Source organism: Nothobranchius furzeri, chromosome 1 (assembly GCF_043380555.1).
Source record: "Nothobranchius furzeri strain GRZ-AD chromosome 1, NfurGRZ-RIMD1, whole genome shotgun sequence".
Classification (NCBI taxonomy): Eukaryota; Metazoa; Chordata; class Actinopteri; order Cyprinodontiformes; family Nothobranchiidae; genus Nothobranchius; species Nothobranchius furzeri.
The window spans coordinates 100,107,471-100,124,873 of NC_091741.1; the positions used below are offsets into that span (position 1 = coordinate 100,107,471).

Genomic DNA, 17,403 nt, shown 5'->3' on the forward strand with positions numbered 1-17,403 from the left:
CTCGGTCCGGTAGAGAAGACCCGAGTGGAACCGACTCTCTGGTCCAGAGATGTCGCAGGGTACACAGTGTCTAGCTTGCGTCTGGCTTAACTCTGAAGGAGTTTTGCGTCAGTTGGTTACCGGTGTGTTTATTCGAAGCAAGACCATCGGCATGACAGAATGCTTAGTAGAGACTTGGGCGGCCGTCCCTCGTCCCCTGACTGGTTCAAGAACTGGCTTTTTGCTGAGGAGATTTTGGTTTTAACAAAACTCAGAACACGCCCTCTCAGTGTCAGAAAGCTTGATGTTATGAGTAAAGACATGTGAGGTGTTTTAACTTTACCCTGGTGGTTAATGTGCAAGATGACCTTCTGATTTACTGAACACACATTACTTGATTATTATTATTTCCCAAAGCATAATAAGTCATTTCAGTAATTAAAATACATTTATACTGAACCAAGAGATTATTTATGATGGTTGCAATAACAGTAATAAAGTCAAAGAGTTTAGTAAAATTATTATTGTAAAATTTTGAAGTGTCCTTCATCTTGGGACTGAACAGCAGCAGATAAAGATGGTGTTTCAGCAGACTTCACGGTTCCTGGGTTAATCTGTGGGGCAAAGTTACAGTTCGACCCAGCTTGACCCAGCTGGGAAAATGTGACCTTTGTCACAAATTAGAGGCCATTCATGACACTACAAATAGCAGGGATTGAAAGGCTATGAACCCAGTTCAGTCCCAAGATGAAGGACACTTCAAGATTTTACAATAATAATTTTACTAAACTCTTTGACTTTATTACTGTTATTGCAACCATCATAAATAATCTCTGTAGTGAAATAGCATTACCAACATTATTCAAATATGTATTTTTATACATATTGTGCTAACACTGTAGCAGAATCTGGTCCAGGTTTAGAGTCCAGGTCAGTGGTTCCCAGTCTTCTATCCTTGAGGATCCCTTGGCTGTGTGGTAACCTCACAATCTCAGCACAAACATGTTGTAGAAGAAGAAGAAGAAGAAATTATCTTTTGTATGGCGCCTCTAATGACGAAAATCACGAGGTGCTTGTATGTGCTGAATTCCCACAAATTTGTTGGATCACAGACCCAAGTTTGGGAACGACTGGTCCAGCAAGGTGTTGTAATTTAAAAATATGAGAAGAATAAAGATTAAAGATGCTCAATGAGTGGAACAATTGGTTGGAATTGCCCTTTAATATTTGGAAACCTGAAATTGAAGCCAATTTTTTTTAGCTTTGTCTGAATTTCCACAACATAATGAAACTAAAAGTACCTGTATTAATATTTAGATAAATGTATACTTATTTTCCACATAATTTTCCACTAATATCAACATCCCATTGAAAAATGCAAACTTTTTCATAATTTGTCTTTTTTTTCTTCTTAATTAAAAAAAAAACTAACAAAAAACAAAATAGCAGTTTTGCAAAAATGACAACCTATCTCTTACAGTAGATATTTCCTCTGTCAGATGTCGCCTCTGTCAGTGCGCCCCAGGGCAGCTGTGGCTACATCGTAGCTCATCACCGTCAGTGTGTGAATGGATTAATGATACACTGTAGTGTAAAGCGCTTTGGAGTCCTTACTCTGAAAGGCGCTATACAAGTGTGGGTCATATATCATTTATCATTTATTTAAGGGAGAAAAAACAAGAGGCTGCTTCTAGACCTGCAGAAAGAGAAAAACAAACAAACATTCAGAGAGGATTTAGTACTTGATGTGTACTTTAAGACTGAGGTGGAATGATGTTGCGGAATCAGACCATTTTCGAGAAATTAACCATTGACTTTTGTCTAAATTGCTTTTATAGTCGATTTTGATTGCACTTTATTTTGAAATGCCACATCAGATCTTTTTGAACTTTGGGGAGGATGTAGCACTTGATGTGTACTTTAAGACTGAAGTGGAATAATGTTGCAGAACCTGACATTTTTTAAGAAATTAGCCATTGAATATTGTCAAATTTGTTTAAAATCTGTCTAGTACTCGATGTGTAATGTAATACTGAGGAGTTATGATGTTGTGGAATCAGACAGATTTTGAGAAAGAAACCATTGAATATAGTGAAACTTTATTTAGAAATGCCACATCAGATCAGGATGAATGGGAAGGGATGTATAAGAATTGCAAAGTACACAAATGTGTTTATTCTTTTAATTTAAAGTATTTTTTAAATAAATAAAATCTTTAAAAATGCTGTTTTATCTTGCACGCAATTTTACACCCCAAAAAGTTAAAATCGTGTTCATTCTTTTAATTAAAGGTATTTTTTGAAATAGATCAAATCATTGAAAACACAGTTTTATCTTGCACACAATTTTACAGAAAAAAAACTTGTAATCGTTTTCGTTCTTTTAATTAAAGGTATTTTTTGAAAGAAATAAAATTATTAAAAACACTGTTTTATCTTGCACACAATTTTACAAATAAATGATTAACTCGTGTTTATTCTTTTAATTTAAAGTTTAAAAAAATAAATTACATAATCAAAAAAGCAGTTTTATCTTGCACACAATTTTACAGAAAAAATAACTTGCAATTGTTTTCATTCTTTTAAAGGTCATTTTTGAAATAAATAAAACGATTAAAAACGCTGTTTTATCTTGCACACAATTTTACAAAAAACGATTAACTCGTGTTTATTCTTTTAATTTAAAGTTTTTTTAAAATAAATTGCATAATTAAAAACGCAGTTTTACCTTGCACACAGTTTTACAGAAAAAAACTTGTAATCATTTTCATTCTTTTAACTAAAGGTATTTTTGAAATAAATAAAATTATTAAAAACGCTGTTTTATCTTGCACACAATTTTACAAAAAACAATTAACTCGTGTTTATTCTTTCAATTTAATTTTTTTAAAATAAATTACACAATTAAAACGCAGTTTTATCTTGCACACAGTTTTACAGAAAAAACGTTTACATTATTTTTATTCTTTTAATTAAAAGTATTTTTATAAATGGATAAAATCATTACAAATGCAGTTTTATCTTGCACACAGTTTTACACAAACTTAGAAAAAGTGTTCATCAGCACATTCAGACACAAATCGTAAAAATGTGCTTTTATTTTGAAAGGCACTCTTGAACGAGGACATCGTAATTTCTTTTGTAGTTGCACCCATAAAACGAGAGGGTGCAGACATCCTAACCTAACCCTAACCCCAACCCCCCAAAACCAGTTTTAACTGAAAATTAACACCAACACTGCAGGACAAAGGGAGGTATTTTAAACTCAAATTCATTTAATTGACTGTGACAGAGTTCTCTGACACTATATTTAACACTTGGGACACTGTGTATGGGGAATACGCCTGACGGAAGGCAGTTGAACCTGTGGATTGAGGATTTTCAAGAAGAAGCTTGCTTGAACAGCAAGAAAAACATCTATTGCACCTCCTACCTTTCAGTAACTTTACCTCCTGGACTTGTGTTTAGATTTCCCTCAGCTGTCCCCTGCCCTTGTGTTACATTATATAGCAGACTTTGAACTTCGGGCCCCTGACTGAACATACTTTGAAATGTCCCTTTGATCAACACCCAGAAGCTAAACAACTGATCTAATTGTTTTTGCTTTTTTCTTCCTTCCCTTTCTAGTTAAAAATTGAGGTTTAGGCAAATAGTCTAGTGTTCTCTAAATACAAAATATGGCTATGTAAGGTTATGAAGTTCATTGTTTTCAACTCCATACAGCTGCCCCCTGGGCACAATAACACCGTGTAGAAAAACCAAGGTCGGGTGTTCCTCAGACTGTTTACATTCCAGGAGAAGAGTCCGAAGGAGAAGAAGAAGCTTTACTTAATCAAAGTACTTTATTTGTGGTTAAAATTATTAAGCAAAACAGATGTTGATCAACAATAATCAAGTGAATGATCTGTGAAATAAATATGTCATGAATTATGTTTAATGAAACCAGGACTACGGCACAGACATACTGATCCTCATCTCCATAGAAACGCATGACACATTGTTCCAACCAATCAGAGCTTTTGGCTGCCGCAGGAGAATCTGGTGTTGACTTCAAGTGTCCAATCCACTTTACTCCAACTTATCAACAATTCAGAGATATAAAACAAGGCAACGCCATTTTAAGTCAGTTCCATTTTGACTTCAGTTCTATTCACCGTCATCCTAAAGAAAAGCGCAGCCTGGCCAGATGTGTTTTCTTTAAACTAAGAACTGTGAAGCGGGAGATTTTCGTCGTCTAACAACCAGACGACGTCCTTTCAAAATAAGAGCACCTGCTGACGCCGCTGAACGGTACCGGGGTCGACCCTCCAGACGGGCTTTGAAACGTTGTGATCGCTGCACCGACAGCTCCAGCGTACATCCGAGGTCTCCAGACCTGGCATTTCCTGATCTACCTGGGAGACCCCCACTGGGTACGTACACGGCAAAATAGCGGCTCATAACATCACTTTATAAGCCTCGTGATATCTAGTCATAACAAAGACGACCAGATTCTTTGACGTCAGCCTAGGGAATCTGAACCAGACACACACACACACACACACACACACACACACACACACACACGCACCAACACAACATCCGAATCCATTCTCATCCATCACAGAGTAGTCCTGGTAGATTGTTTAGAATTTATAATTCAGAAATTAAAGATTCTCAAACGATCCAATCTCTCTCTTTTCTTGTCTCAAAGTCAATACAGAGTGTTTAATTAAACTCCATGATGATAAAAACAGCCTATTCTTCTGTTTATAAAAAGTGAACTACTAACAGTGTATTAAAATACAACTTTAGATAGTTACATCACTTTGATTCCGTTACAGCTACGAGACATGTCACAAGGTTACCGTAGCAACACAGCAGATGCCATGCTAGTGGGTGGTGTGTTGATATATGTGTGCTGTTTACAAAACGCTATCCATTAATTAAAAGTGGCAAATGTTCATAATGTCCTGATGTCTTTTCTTCTCTGTCTTTTCCACATGATGATAGCTCACATGATGTTTGAATGCATTAATTACAAAGAAGTGATGTTTTTCTCAATTTCAGGTGTGCATTATCTGATCATCTGTCTAGAAGAGAAAATCCAGGTCATGTTTTCCTTTGCTACAAGATTAGCCTCGGGGGAGGCAGAAAATTGAAACGTGTTTGATCAAAACAAATAAAAAGTATCATGTGTCAAAGGGGATGGAGGAGCTGGGTGTCGAGAATGATGGCTGAAATTAACTAAAAGCAACAGTGTTTACTGGGAAGTCTTTGAATATTTATTTATTTTTTAAGTCTTTGAATATTTGAAGACAAATGAAAGAAAATAGTGATTCCAAATTCAAAGAAGCAAATCCACACAATGGCCTACCTCTACTTCACAAAGATACTCCACTGGACCTGAAACAAAACTGAAACGGTTTAATTTCAGGAATGATTCTTATAGAAGCCAAAAGGCTTACAAACTTTTCTTCAAAACACAAAGTTCTAGCTTGCATCTTTTCAACTGGGTAGCGTCATGACTAATTAATATCTTGCCTGTTGTGGATAGCTCTTTGAACAACCTCAGTTTGGAGAAACAGATTACTTGTGATCAGAGATTCTGACAACTAGTTCCAATGGTGCCAGTTAAGTCGGGCGTAAACTGTGCGACTTGTTCACATCCAGCTTTATCTCAAACTCTATGACTTCCTCAGACTTCCTCACAGAGCAAAGCTCACAAGTCATGTTCTCACACTGTACGTGTAGTAGCAACGCGTCAGACCTAAAAATACACTAAAACATGTTGGACCTTTGTGAGTTATCACTGCCTGCTAGCCACCGAAGCTGCAACTACTAAGCAACTAACCAACCATAGATTAATTCTTTGGATACAAAAAAAACATTTCAAATATTAGCCTGGTAGCTACAATTAGCTGACTTACATTTAAACTTGAAAGTAGCTGTCGGTTCTTGATCCACTATCCTTTTGAAAATACTGTGCTGTATTTAGGGAGATTTTTGACCAAGGCTACAAGGCACCTCCCGGGTATCCTTGCTCAGCTAGCTAAACGTCTAACAAATGGAGAACATACGCCTCGGTAGAACATGAACATTGGAGCATGCCTTGGTGGCTAACGCATCTCCTAGGGGTGGGACCAAGACACCAAGGCAAGGTTCCTTGGTACTGAGAAACACCCTAAGTCATTGTGTGTGGGTAAAAGGGCAAAAATAAAAATAGATGTGTCTGGACACAGAGCTAGCTGTGCAGCCATGTTGGTTTATTGCTGTGTGAGCAGTTCTGGTACATTTTGGTCATAGTGCTGCTTCAACTCTGTCTTGTTATCTGAATCTGGTGCCCTTGAAGCTTGTGAGGCTGAAGTAAAAAGTCCCCTCAGAAGAAATGTGGAATGCTGCTGTCGCTATGGAAACTCTTTCTCCCTATCCCAGCCTGGGCGGGACTGTGACCGGTGAAGGCCGTGGAATCTAGGATAGCATCTAGGATTCCTTGTGCTCTCTTACCCATTATCTCCCTCCCCTGTCCAAACGGAGGTGATGAGCGCTGCTCCATGTGGCTGCATGCTCTGATGTGAGGAGAGTCCCAACCTTACCTCCCCACCTAGTGGACACTTATATTGTGTATCGCCTGAAGTCTGTGTGCATTTCTGTCTGAGGTGGGGTTTTATTTGCATAGCAAAGCTATCCTCTCTGTGGGGGTAACTCTGAAGTGCCTTTTTTTCCCTCCCCCTGACTCTATACTCATATAAACCCTCTTGATCTATAACGGTAGCACGACTCGTGTTGTGAATGACCACAGTCACCAGTTATTGCCGTGTCTATGTATATATGTATGATCTTTGAATTGTGTGTACTGAAACAATTGAATTTCCCTCTGGGATTAATAAAGTATTTTTGAATTTGAATTGATTTGAATTGAATGAGGGGCGAGCTAAATATCAAACATGCTTTCTATTCATGCAACAGTTGTATTGCTGATCAGGAACTGGTGGTGAGGTGATAATCACTTTTCATCACCCCCAGTAAACACAACACAAAGCCCACCCAACCTCAAAGATTCTTGCATGAGAGGAAATTTGGTTCAATCTGGGCCAAAAATTGCTCAGTCTGCCTGGAGTTAAGTGTTTTTGGGAATCTCTAATGACAAAAATGTCATGGAGTTGATACACATCTGTTTTGTAATTTTCAAATTGCCAAGAAATTCACCTTTATTTGTTCTACCAGAGTTTTGTCTGCTCTGTCTTCTCGATCCCCAGTGAGTCGTGGTGGATGGCTGATTATACTGAGCCAGGATCCTCTGGAAGTTTCTTCCTGTTAAAATGGAGTTTTCCTCTCCACTGTTACTGCATGCTTGCTTAGTATGAGGATTGCTGTAAAGACTCTGACACTAGTCAGTGACTCATTGCAACCTGCTGGGTTCCTTATATAGGAAACTCTTTTACTAAATGGCTTAATGAACTGACCTGTATTGGAATAGTTACTGTATGAAGTGCCTTGAGACGACTCTTATCGTGATTTGGCGCAAAGCACATATATAATTAAAAAAAATGTATTATTGGTCCAAGCACTGAACCCTGTGGCACTGCACAAGTAACCCTGGAGTATGAAGATTTGTCATGTACATTTACAAAATTAAATCTGTCCGACAGATAGGATTTAAACCAGCCTAGCGCTGTTCTTTTGATCCCTACAGCATGTTATTGTGTGTGTGTCTGAATAAATAAAACTAGTTAATCTGTTGTTGGAATAATTCAGTCACACTAACTGTTGTTGATCTTCCTCGTCCTTCTGGTGTTGAATTTTACACCAAACATGGAAAACGTCATCCTGGGTAAAATGAAAGGCACAGTTCTAGAAACTGAGGAGTTTGTCTATTCTTTTTTACTGTTTTGCCAACCATCACTCAAGCTACAGGCAGTTTGTTTCTGATATTTATAGTTATGAAAGAAATTATGAAATGGGACTGCACGCTCTTAATTCAATGAAACCCAGAGCACAGTTCTAAAATGATGCCAAGACATTCAGCCAGTCTTGGAAAGGTTTTATTATTAAGATGAATGTGGTGGTTTGTTTCAGAAAATGCTTCAGTTCCACAGAGGTTCCTAATTTAAGATTCTTTTCTGTTAGTTATTTATGCACAATTTTTCTTTTATGCATTTATAAATAATTGTTTTATGAAAAACATGGATTTGTGGGAAAACTTGCATACAGAATGAACTAATTTAACTTAAGAAGACAAACAGAAAATGAAGAGATTGATGTGTAGCATTTCATGACAGCGATTACAATAAATGTGCACGTGTGTTGAGAGGCCTCAAAGGTCTCTGATGCAAATGTTCATGTCGCACTCGTCACGGTGGAACTCGGGCAGTAACCCAAATGCAGGAATCACAACCACTTTGCTCTGGTTCAGGGTCTTTAATAACTAAAATAATCACCACCACAGTGGGGAAAAAACTAATCAGCAGGCAGAACCCAAGAGAACTAACCCAAATACACAACTGGTTATGAGCAAACAGTTTAAGACAACGCTACTCTGAGGCCTGGAACTCGTGGCTGAAATAAGAATTGGACAAACTGCAGTCAGCTGTGACACTCTGGAGAGCAGCGCAGGGGGGCGGGGTACCAAGGAAGAGCTGCAGCTGAATTGCACAGATCAACAGAGAACACAGAAAGCAGCAAGAGGGTTAAACCATAAAACAAACAAACCACAAAACCAAGTGAAAAAGGAGCAACGCATAACAGCACAAGCCTGGCCTGCCAGACTCATCTCTGTTTAATCCTGCACAGAGAAAGAGTCTGGTTACTCACAGGCAGAGAGGCACTTGAGGGGCGGGACTAGGCAGCTCAAAAATAACCAATCAGAAAAAAGACAGAAAGGCAGACCGTACTGCGCAACACTGTTGTTTTTTAGCTGTAGTTAAAAAAGGAATCTGTAAACAGCACAAACATCTTTTTTTGTTAGAAGGAATGCTTTTAGTGTTTCTTGTTGTGGTTTTCAAGAACAAACTCTTAGAACAAAGAGCCGCAGCAAACTCCACTTCAGTCACCATGTTTATGATAAACTCGGCGTTATGGTGTGTGACGTACGCTACTCAGCGCCATGGGCATCGCGTTGAAACCCCCACACTTTTCTTATTGAGATCGTTCAACACCCACACTTTTCCAGCCATTTTGCTCACCTCCACACCAGTCTGGTATCTCCACGTCGCACTCACTCTGTTTGCCTCATCTCCTTCTTCACCTCCCTCTTCTGACAGCTGATGTCAGGTTTCAAGGAGAGAAGGAGAGGGAGGGAGGGAAAAGCTCAACTGAATTCATAATTTTACATCTTGACATTAGCTGTACAAAGTCTGAGTTTGATAAAGTGAACAACAACAATTTGCAGAGGTTTATAACAGGCGCGGCGTCAGGTTTTCATGGGTGGGCCACAGTAATTCTGGACGGGCCTTAATAAGCAGTGACTTAAGTGAAGCAGGCAGGTCGCGCAAGAAAATTTTGTTTAAAAAGACGTCATAAATGTGTTCCCCCGTCCTTTTTATTTATAAAATATGAAGTAAAAACTCACAATTTAATTTTCATTCATTTGTCATTAATATGTAGTCTACACCCGTGCGTTAAGTGGACCATCTTCCAGTAAAAGCAAAGCATCCAGCCCACCTCTCCAAATGCGTAAAATGTGCATCAGCCGCTAGTTAGGCGCGCCGCGCGCACCATCAGCTGATCAGCCCAGACAAGAGCAGAGCAAAAAGAGAAAAAATAGAGGATAATTGTGTCTGGATGTGGATGGAGATTACATTTTACAGCAGCCTGATCATCATTTAAATACGTAAACCATCACCTGTCTTCTAGTCCACGCTATCAGCATTATTTTAATTGGTGTATGTGTGTGTGTGTGTGTGTGTGTGTGTGTGTGTGTGTGTGTGTGTGTGTGTGTGTATGTGTGTGTGTGTGTGTGTGTGTGTGTGTGTGTGTGTGTGTGTGTGTGTGTGTGTGTGTGTGTGTGTGTGTGTGTGTTTTCCACATCAAACACCGGTCTAATCAACCAGACCAGCGTGTCCAGTAACATATTAATGTTACAATTAAACAGTTTCACTTCATGTAGGCTAGGAACATTTCACCTGCCGTGGCCCGACCGCTTCTGCTCCACATAAACTTTGTGTGTGATCAAATGTCTCTACAGGTGCTTTCTGAGCTGAAGAGGCTATTCTGCCTCAGACTGGATGCGTCATGCATGTCCATAGAGATGGAAACAAGCATTGTTCAGCCAAAGTTTCATAATCAGCGAACATTTTTCCAAGTGACAGATCCCTCAGAGAGACCGGGTTTCCAGACCGCTTCAGCGGGAGGAAATCTTATCGCATGCGCCGTGGTTCTGCACTGCGCTGAAAACTCCTCTACAGATATTCAGCTCATTGTCCACCGTGTTCGCTCCGAGCCGCGCTGAACACAGTGTCCAGTATAAAGCTCTGATGTTCTGATGGGACTCTTTTCTTGATTGATTTAGTTACCTCCGCGATGTTCGTAACGATTAAAATGTCAGCTCATCTGTGTTTGCATCAGTGTGCGTCAGGGTAATTCTTTCAAAACAGCCAACAACCTTGAGTTTATCCGTCAAAATAAACAGTCAGACGGAAATATCGGTAACCTGCCATTTAACTGTTTTGCCTTCCTGTGAAGATTGTTGCAAAGAGAAACAACTAAACTTGATTAACCCCAGAGCCATGCGCACTGCGCTTTACTCCGGGACTGTAAATGAGGGGGAAACGATTTAATCGGATCATTTTCTTACCTTTTCAGCATGGTTTAATGTAAAGTTTCATTCAGCACAAACTTTAGTTACACCAAGCTAACAAGACGGAGCCTGGATTTTTATTCTGAACAGTTTAAACATGTTTAAAACGGAGACATGCATGACGCGTCTAAAGTTCGCACCTGCTCCGCTATTATGGAAATTAAACTAACAAGATGAATAACATGAAATTATTTTAGGCACAGACAACATCCTCCACACTTTTGAAAAGCTTGCAACATGCCTGCTCAGCGCTGATTGGCTCGGTTAGAATTCTCACGGGGTGGGGATATTTCAATAGGAGGGTTCCCAGACCCTTTCTCTGTGCAGAATTAAACAGACGAGGAGTCTGGCAGGCCAGGCTAGATATATGTAAACACAGGCATAAACATGTAAGCACACATTAACAAATACATATATCAGGTGTATTATGCATGGAGTACTGACTGTAGCTGAGTGACTCATGACATCATAATTGCTGTTGGAATGAATGATGTACAGAAGCGCTTCTTCCTGCAGCGGAGGTGTATCAGTCTCTGACTGAAGGAGCTTCTCAGCGCACCCACTGACTCGTGCAAAGGGTGATGCAGGTTGTTCATGTTGGTTGCCACGTTAGCCTCTCGCCCACCACCACCACAGACTCCAGACGGCATCCCAGTACAGAGCTAGACCTCCGCACCAGTTTGTCAATCCTGCTCCTGTCCCTGCCCACTCCCCCAACAGGCCACTGCATAGAAAAGTAGAGATGCTACCATAGAATCAGAAAAAGTTCTTAATAGTGTCCTGCATCCTCTGAAGGGGTGTGTCCAGGGAGTGGCCTGGGGTAGCACATGCCACCCTTGGAATCTCATTGGCCACCCCAGGTGCCACCACACTACTTTACCTTTAAATAGGCTTTTCATTGTCCACAAAAGGCTTGGGGTAAAACAAAAAAAAAAACATAACTATTGGTGCCACCCATGCACAAAGTTGTGCCTCACCTGGGCCACCCCATTTTAAAAGATCTGGGCACGCCACTGATCCTTTGAAGGACCTCAGTCTCCTCAGCAGGTGGAGTCAACTCTAGCCCTTTTTATACAAGCCATCTTTATTTGTGGACCAGTTCAGTTTATTGTTGAGGTGAACACCCAGTTACTTGTAAGAATCAGCTATCTCAATTTATATTATAGGTGGCACTGGTCTGAATTATAATGGATGTTGGACGTGTACAGGCTGAACAGGAAGGGTGAGAGAGCTGTGCCCTGTGGCACCCCCATGCTGCAGATTTCTACCTCAGACACAGCCATAGAGCCTCACATACTATGGTCTGTTTGTTATGTAAACAATGATCCATGCAGTCAGCTGTTTGCCCACACCGGCAAATATCTGTCTAGATATATATGATATAATATATCTAAAAATCTAAAATTGCTGCATTGGCTCCCTGGACATTTTAAGTTTTATTTTAAGTTTCTTTCATTGGATTGTCTCCATGTTCTTGGACCATCTTATTTAATGAACATTCTTTTGAAAATTGAGCCCCTGCAATCCTTGAGGTCCTCTGGCCCTTTAGTCATGCCAAAAGTTAGAACTAAAACTTTTTTTAATTTTTTTGTTAGGGTGTGTGCTGAGTATGTGCAAATAGTTTGAATTGGTTGTGTATTTTGATGTATGAAAGTTGTGTTATTAATCCACATACATTGCTGGGGTTTTTTTGTTGCTTTTTTATGTAAAGCACTTTGTGCAGATTTTATTATGAAAAGTGCTCTACAAATAAAATGTGATTGATGTCTATATATTATAAATTGCTCAGCATGCCTCAATGTTTAATGTCAATTATTCTTCAGATTTCTGAAGGTCTTTAATAGTTTTGGGGTACTTGGCTGTTGGTCCTTCTCCACTTCCTTCGCCCATGGTGTCCCACAAGGTTCTGTGCTTGGACCTGTACTATTCCTCCTTTATCTGCTCCCTCTCCAGCACATTGAGAAGCACCTTGTGATTTGTTGCTTCTTTTTCTTCTTCTTCTTCTTGATTTATTTTCTGTCCAATTCTTGTACCTGACCAAGACATTATATTATTGGTTTGTGACGCAGACGTGGTAGACGTTTTCAGCTAAAAGCCCTTTAGGAATCATATAGCTTGAGTAAAATACCATTTTATGTCACAAGCTGTGAAGTTTTCAAAATTTTAAACAGATTATGACAAATAAAATGGAACAAATAGTGTTTTTGTGACAAACCTCTTTTAAAATCTCTTAAGTGTCTAGACTAATTATTCAACCCATCTACCAAAAAAACAATTAGTTTTTTTTGTGTTAGTAATTTTCTTATTCTATTTTACATTTATTAATCGTGTGCATATTCATATTCTGTAACATTAAAAATATTTCTGTGTTTACAAATGTAATCATGTAATTTATCTGGTGGCTGACCATGTCAAACAATCTGTGTTGCCTCGTGTGTGTGTGTGTGTGTGTGTGTGTGTGTGTGTGTGTGTGTGTGTGTGTGTGTGTGTGTGTGTGTGTGTGTGTGTGTGTGCAGTGGCGGTTCTACATCGAATTACTCCCCGGGCGAGGCCCCCTTTGAGCGACCCCCCTCCCGCCCCCCCGCCCCCCCCCCACCACCACCACACCACCCCACCTGCACGAACACACGCATGTTTTCTACAAACAGGCATGTTTATTAGAACGACTATTGAACATTCATTTTTCTAAGTTGCACATATTTACATTAATTACTATGAAGTTGTCAGAATGTAAAGCACTATACATTATATACTGTATCAAAATATATAGAATCAAATATACAAAAACAAACAATAACTAAATATTAAGAATATATGAACATAATAGATAATAAATATTCTAAATAGCAAAAATATTTCACACATAACAAACTAAAGATAATCACTACAGCATTGCACTTAGAACAGAAAACACAAACTAAAATTAAAACCTAACCTTGATGCAAAGTCATCAATAATGTCATCACATGAAATCTGCTCCCCTACTGAGTGATTGATACTAATCAGAGCCAGGTTAGTGAGCCGCCCCTGAAACATAGGTGACCTCAGGTATGACTTGATCAAGTTTTGAAAAGCTCCTCTCAGCCTGAGCCACAGTGACTGGCAGAGCAGTCCAAAAGTTGGGTAGATCTCCAATAGATCTCATGATCCATAATATTTTAGAATTGCCTCTGAAATTGTAATTTAAACTGACATAAAAAAAACTGTAGACTACCAAAAATGCCAACTTTTACAGAACAAATCACGTAAAAATAATGAGTGCAGCCATCTGCAATAAATAAACAGGATAGTTAGTGGTGACTGGGGAGTTTTCTTCTGCTTGTAGAGTTGTTTTATTTATTATTATGTGAACATGATCAACATGTGTTTGTTGTTGTTCAGGCAGGCCACAGGCTGCAGCGAGCATTTAACAAATCCTAGTTTGAATCAGTAAAAAACGATTCAAGGACTTTTTTCGAACCATTTGAATATTCGTTTCAATATTTCAGCCCTATTAGCTCTGTTAGCAATTAGTTGACCGCATTTAACCGTTAAACATGCATCATGCAACATGAGAGCATACCTTTATCTTTCTCTTCTTTTTTCTTTTTTTTCCCCTGAATGGGGCAACTGGTGGTTTTAGCCTTTTTATGTTCATCTCTTCTGTTGGCTCCTGACTCAGTAAGTTTCCTTTAGTCAGGACTAAACTATTTGACCTTGATGGGGGGGTGACCACAAAATCGTTTTGTTTTTCCTTTTTTTATTCGGCCATTTCACACAATTCAGAGAAACCTGAAAGAATGATAGGCCTGTGTTTATGATATTATGAATGAAATGTGGAAGAACGTTAAGATGTGATTGACTTTAGCCATGTTGATACAGTTGATTCAGCCCCTGCACGCTCATTTCATTTGGGAAAGTCGCAGAGGTGAATTCCCCCGCCGCACCCCTCCCCTTCCTGTTCTTCATATACACACGGTGCACGTGAACGTTCTCAGTCAGCAGGAGCGCCTGCAGCTGCAGGGGGCGCCAACTTGCTGTTTCCAATCCAGACACTGTCATATGACAGATAATAGAAAACCTCGGTGCGGCGCAGATTTCCTTTTTTTTTTTTTTTTTTTACTCAGCGCTTGTGCGCCCCTTTTGTGTCATGAAAAAATGCCGCCCCGGGCAATTGCCCTGTCTGCCCGTGCCTAAAACCGCTACTGGGTGTGTGTGTGTGTGTGTGCGTGTGCGTGTGCGTGTGCGAGTGTGAGAACATCTTCTCTGTTTTGATCTTTCATCAGATGTCAGTCTGAAAAACATCCAGTCATATAAACAAATAGATATGAACACAAACATGACCTGTTTTAATTTGACATATAAATGTATTAGACAGCTCTACGAAAATGTGTTTATTCATTTATTACACATATCTATTCTAATCAGAATCACTCACATCAAAGTCTAAGTATCTGGGATTTTTATATATTGTTTGATTTAGTAAGGAGTCTCTTTTGTTCTGGTTCTTCTTTTCAGTAGTTTAAAAATGCATTATTATGAAAGTGACATTTAAGAAAAATGTTAGTTTTCCTTTTTTACCAGCTGCAACACCATCTAATGCATTGTGACTGCAGGGGATCCAAGTATATATGTACCACTTGAACAACTATTATATGGGCAAAACCTACACATGTAAATAGGTTTTAGTTTCACATAAGGCTACTTGCTAATACTTTAACATTTTTTTAATTTAAAGTTTTATTCAGAGTGGATAAAGTGTCATTTTAATGCAAGACCAGAGAATGAGAAATATATAAAAGACTAAAATGTCAGACAGCACATCAACTATTAAAACATATGAATATGCTTAGAGTCATGCAAAGGAATGCATGTCTCAGAACTGATTTGATTGAAGCAATTCCAAGTTTTAGAAACATTAATAGCTTAAATCATGTGTTTGCACACAAGGACTTAAATAAAGTTCAAGCACCAAACCAAGAACTTTTTGCCAGACTTACTTCATGCAAAGATAAATGGAATCTTCGTTAACAGTAGTTTATAGAAAGAAAAAAATCTCAGATGTTTATTTTTGGGTGTTCAAAAACCTCTTAGTTTTGTGATCTGGAGAATAAAGATGTTGTTATTTTTCATAAACTCTTATAAACAAGAACTCACCTGCTGGAGGTGTTGATCAGAGTAAAACGAATCGTGTTTGAAGTTACCAACCAACATGAAGGTCACCAAAACTGTAATGCCTGGTTGGAAGAAATTAAGCTGCTTTTTTACTCTGTACAAGAAAATGTTATTTTGTTGTTGAAAATTAAGTTGAACACTGATATTGAATAATAGTCTGCAGTGATGCTAATTTGTGTTTTAAGTTTAACTTCACAGTGGAAAGAAGAGAATCCTAACAGCACACTGAACTGCTGTAGTGTAAAATATAATCAGTACTGCTCATCATGCCACAGACTAGTTTAAAATACATTGATGAGCGTTGGGATGTTGGCTGAATCTGAGTCTGAGAGGTAGATAAAAAAGTCTGTCATCTGCAAACCAAAAATACATAAAAATGTCTGTTAGCTTTTTTCGGTTAAGAGACAATTGTGTGTTTCAGGGTTTATGGTTATGCATTTCTGGCTTTAGTAATGTGTGAAACCTTTTATATCAATGCATCAGGACACATTCATTGTTTTTATGAACATGGAATTAATACTGGTTCTGATCATGAAAGACTTTTTATTTGCAATATTATAAAACAGCAGTGGGCCGAGAGCAGAGCCTTGAAGTCTCTGATGCTTTGGTTGAATCTATTTATGTCCTGTCTGTAAAATAAATTTAGAACAAATTGATTTATTTTGGTTTAGGATCAACAGCATCAAATATTTTCTAAATGGCTTAAGTTGTTGAATTTAGACCATTGTCTAGGTGCAAGAAAGAATTTAATTTTTATTTAGATTATGGCTGAATTAGACTTCATGCTGCCCTTTCCATAATCTGCTCCCCTTTGTGACCTTAAGGCAGGTCAGAAAGATTGCTACTGACCCCTCCCTCACTGGAAATAAACTTTCAGAGCTGCTCTCCTCCAATCACATGCTACAGCCTTTTAGAACCCCCCATCATGGGGTTTGTCCAGGAGCAACAATACAAAAGAACAGATGGCTGGAGTGTTGCAGACATTCACATCTCATCTTCCTATTTCTTCACTTGGTTTCTCCCTCTCAGAGCCAATAAACAGTGTGCATTCCCCTGGGGAAAGTTTAATTTGTGCACACCTGCTGGGAGAAGGGAACAGGAAGAGGTAAGTACACATCCGATAGGTAAATATTTATCTAATGAATCTTTAATAAGTATTGTGTTCAGTTACATACTGGATACATTTCATTATTCTCTGTTACTTGCGCCACAGATTCACCTTATCAAGCTGTTGACTTCCGCCTAAACCAAACATACCAACAAAATAAACTTGTTTTTAATGAACAATTCATATGTGAAGGATTTTTTTTTCTATTTTTATTTTAGTGGTTTCATGTATTAAGATGTAATATTGACTCACAGGTTTACGGACATGGTGGCAGCCACAGGAACTAAACTGAGAAAAGTATGAAACATTAACATTAGTGGCATAAAAGTGTAAATATGTTCAACATTCCAGCAACACCTGAGCTGCAACTACTTATGTGAGGATAT

The 17,403-nt window shown here is 38.8% G+C and overlaps 1 protein-coding gene across 5 annotated transcripts in view; it reads left to right on the top strand.

Annotated features, from left to right (window-relative positions):
• frmpd3 (FERM and PDZ domain containing 3) overlaps window positions 1-17,403 on the top strand; it is a 186,320-nt gene that overhangs the window by 77,289 nt on the left and 91,628 nt on the right. Inside the window, exon 1 of one of the 5 annotated variants that reach the window (XM_070552562.1) lies at window positions 15,926-17,014. The exons of the other annotated variants lie outside the window; for them this stretch is intronic. The gene's annotated coding sequence lies outside the window, so the exon portion shown is untranslated. Of the gene's footprint in view, window positions 1-15,925; window positions 17,015-17,403 lie in introns of those variants that run through there. 5 annotated transcript variants of the gene reach the window in all.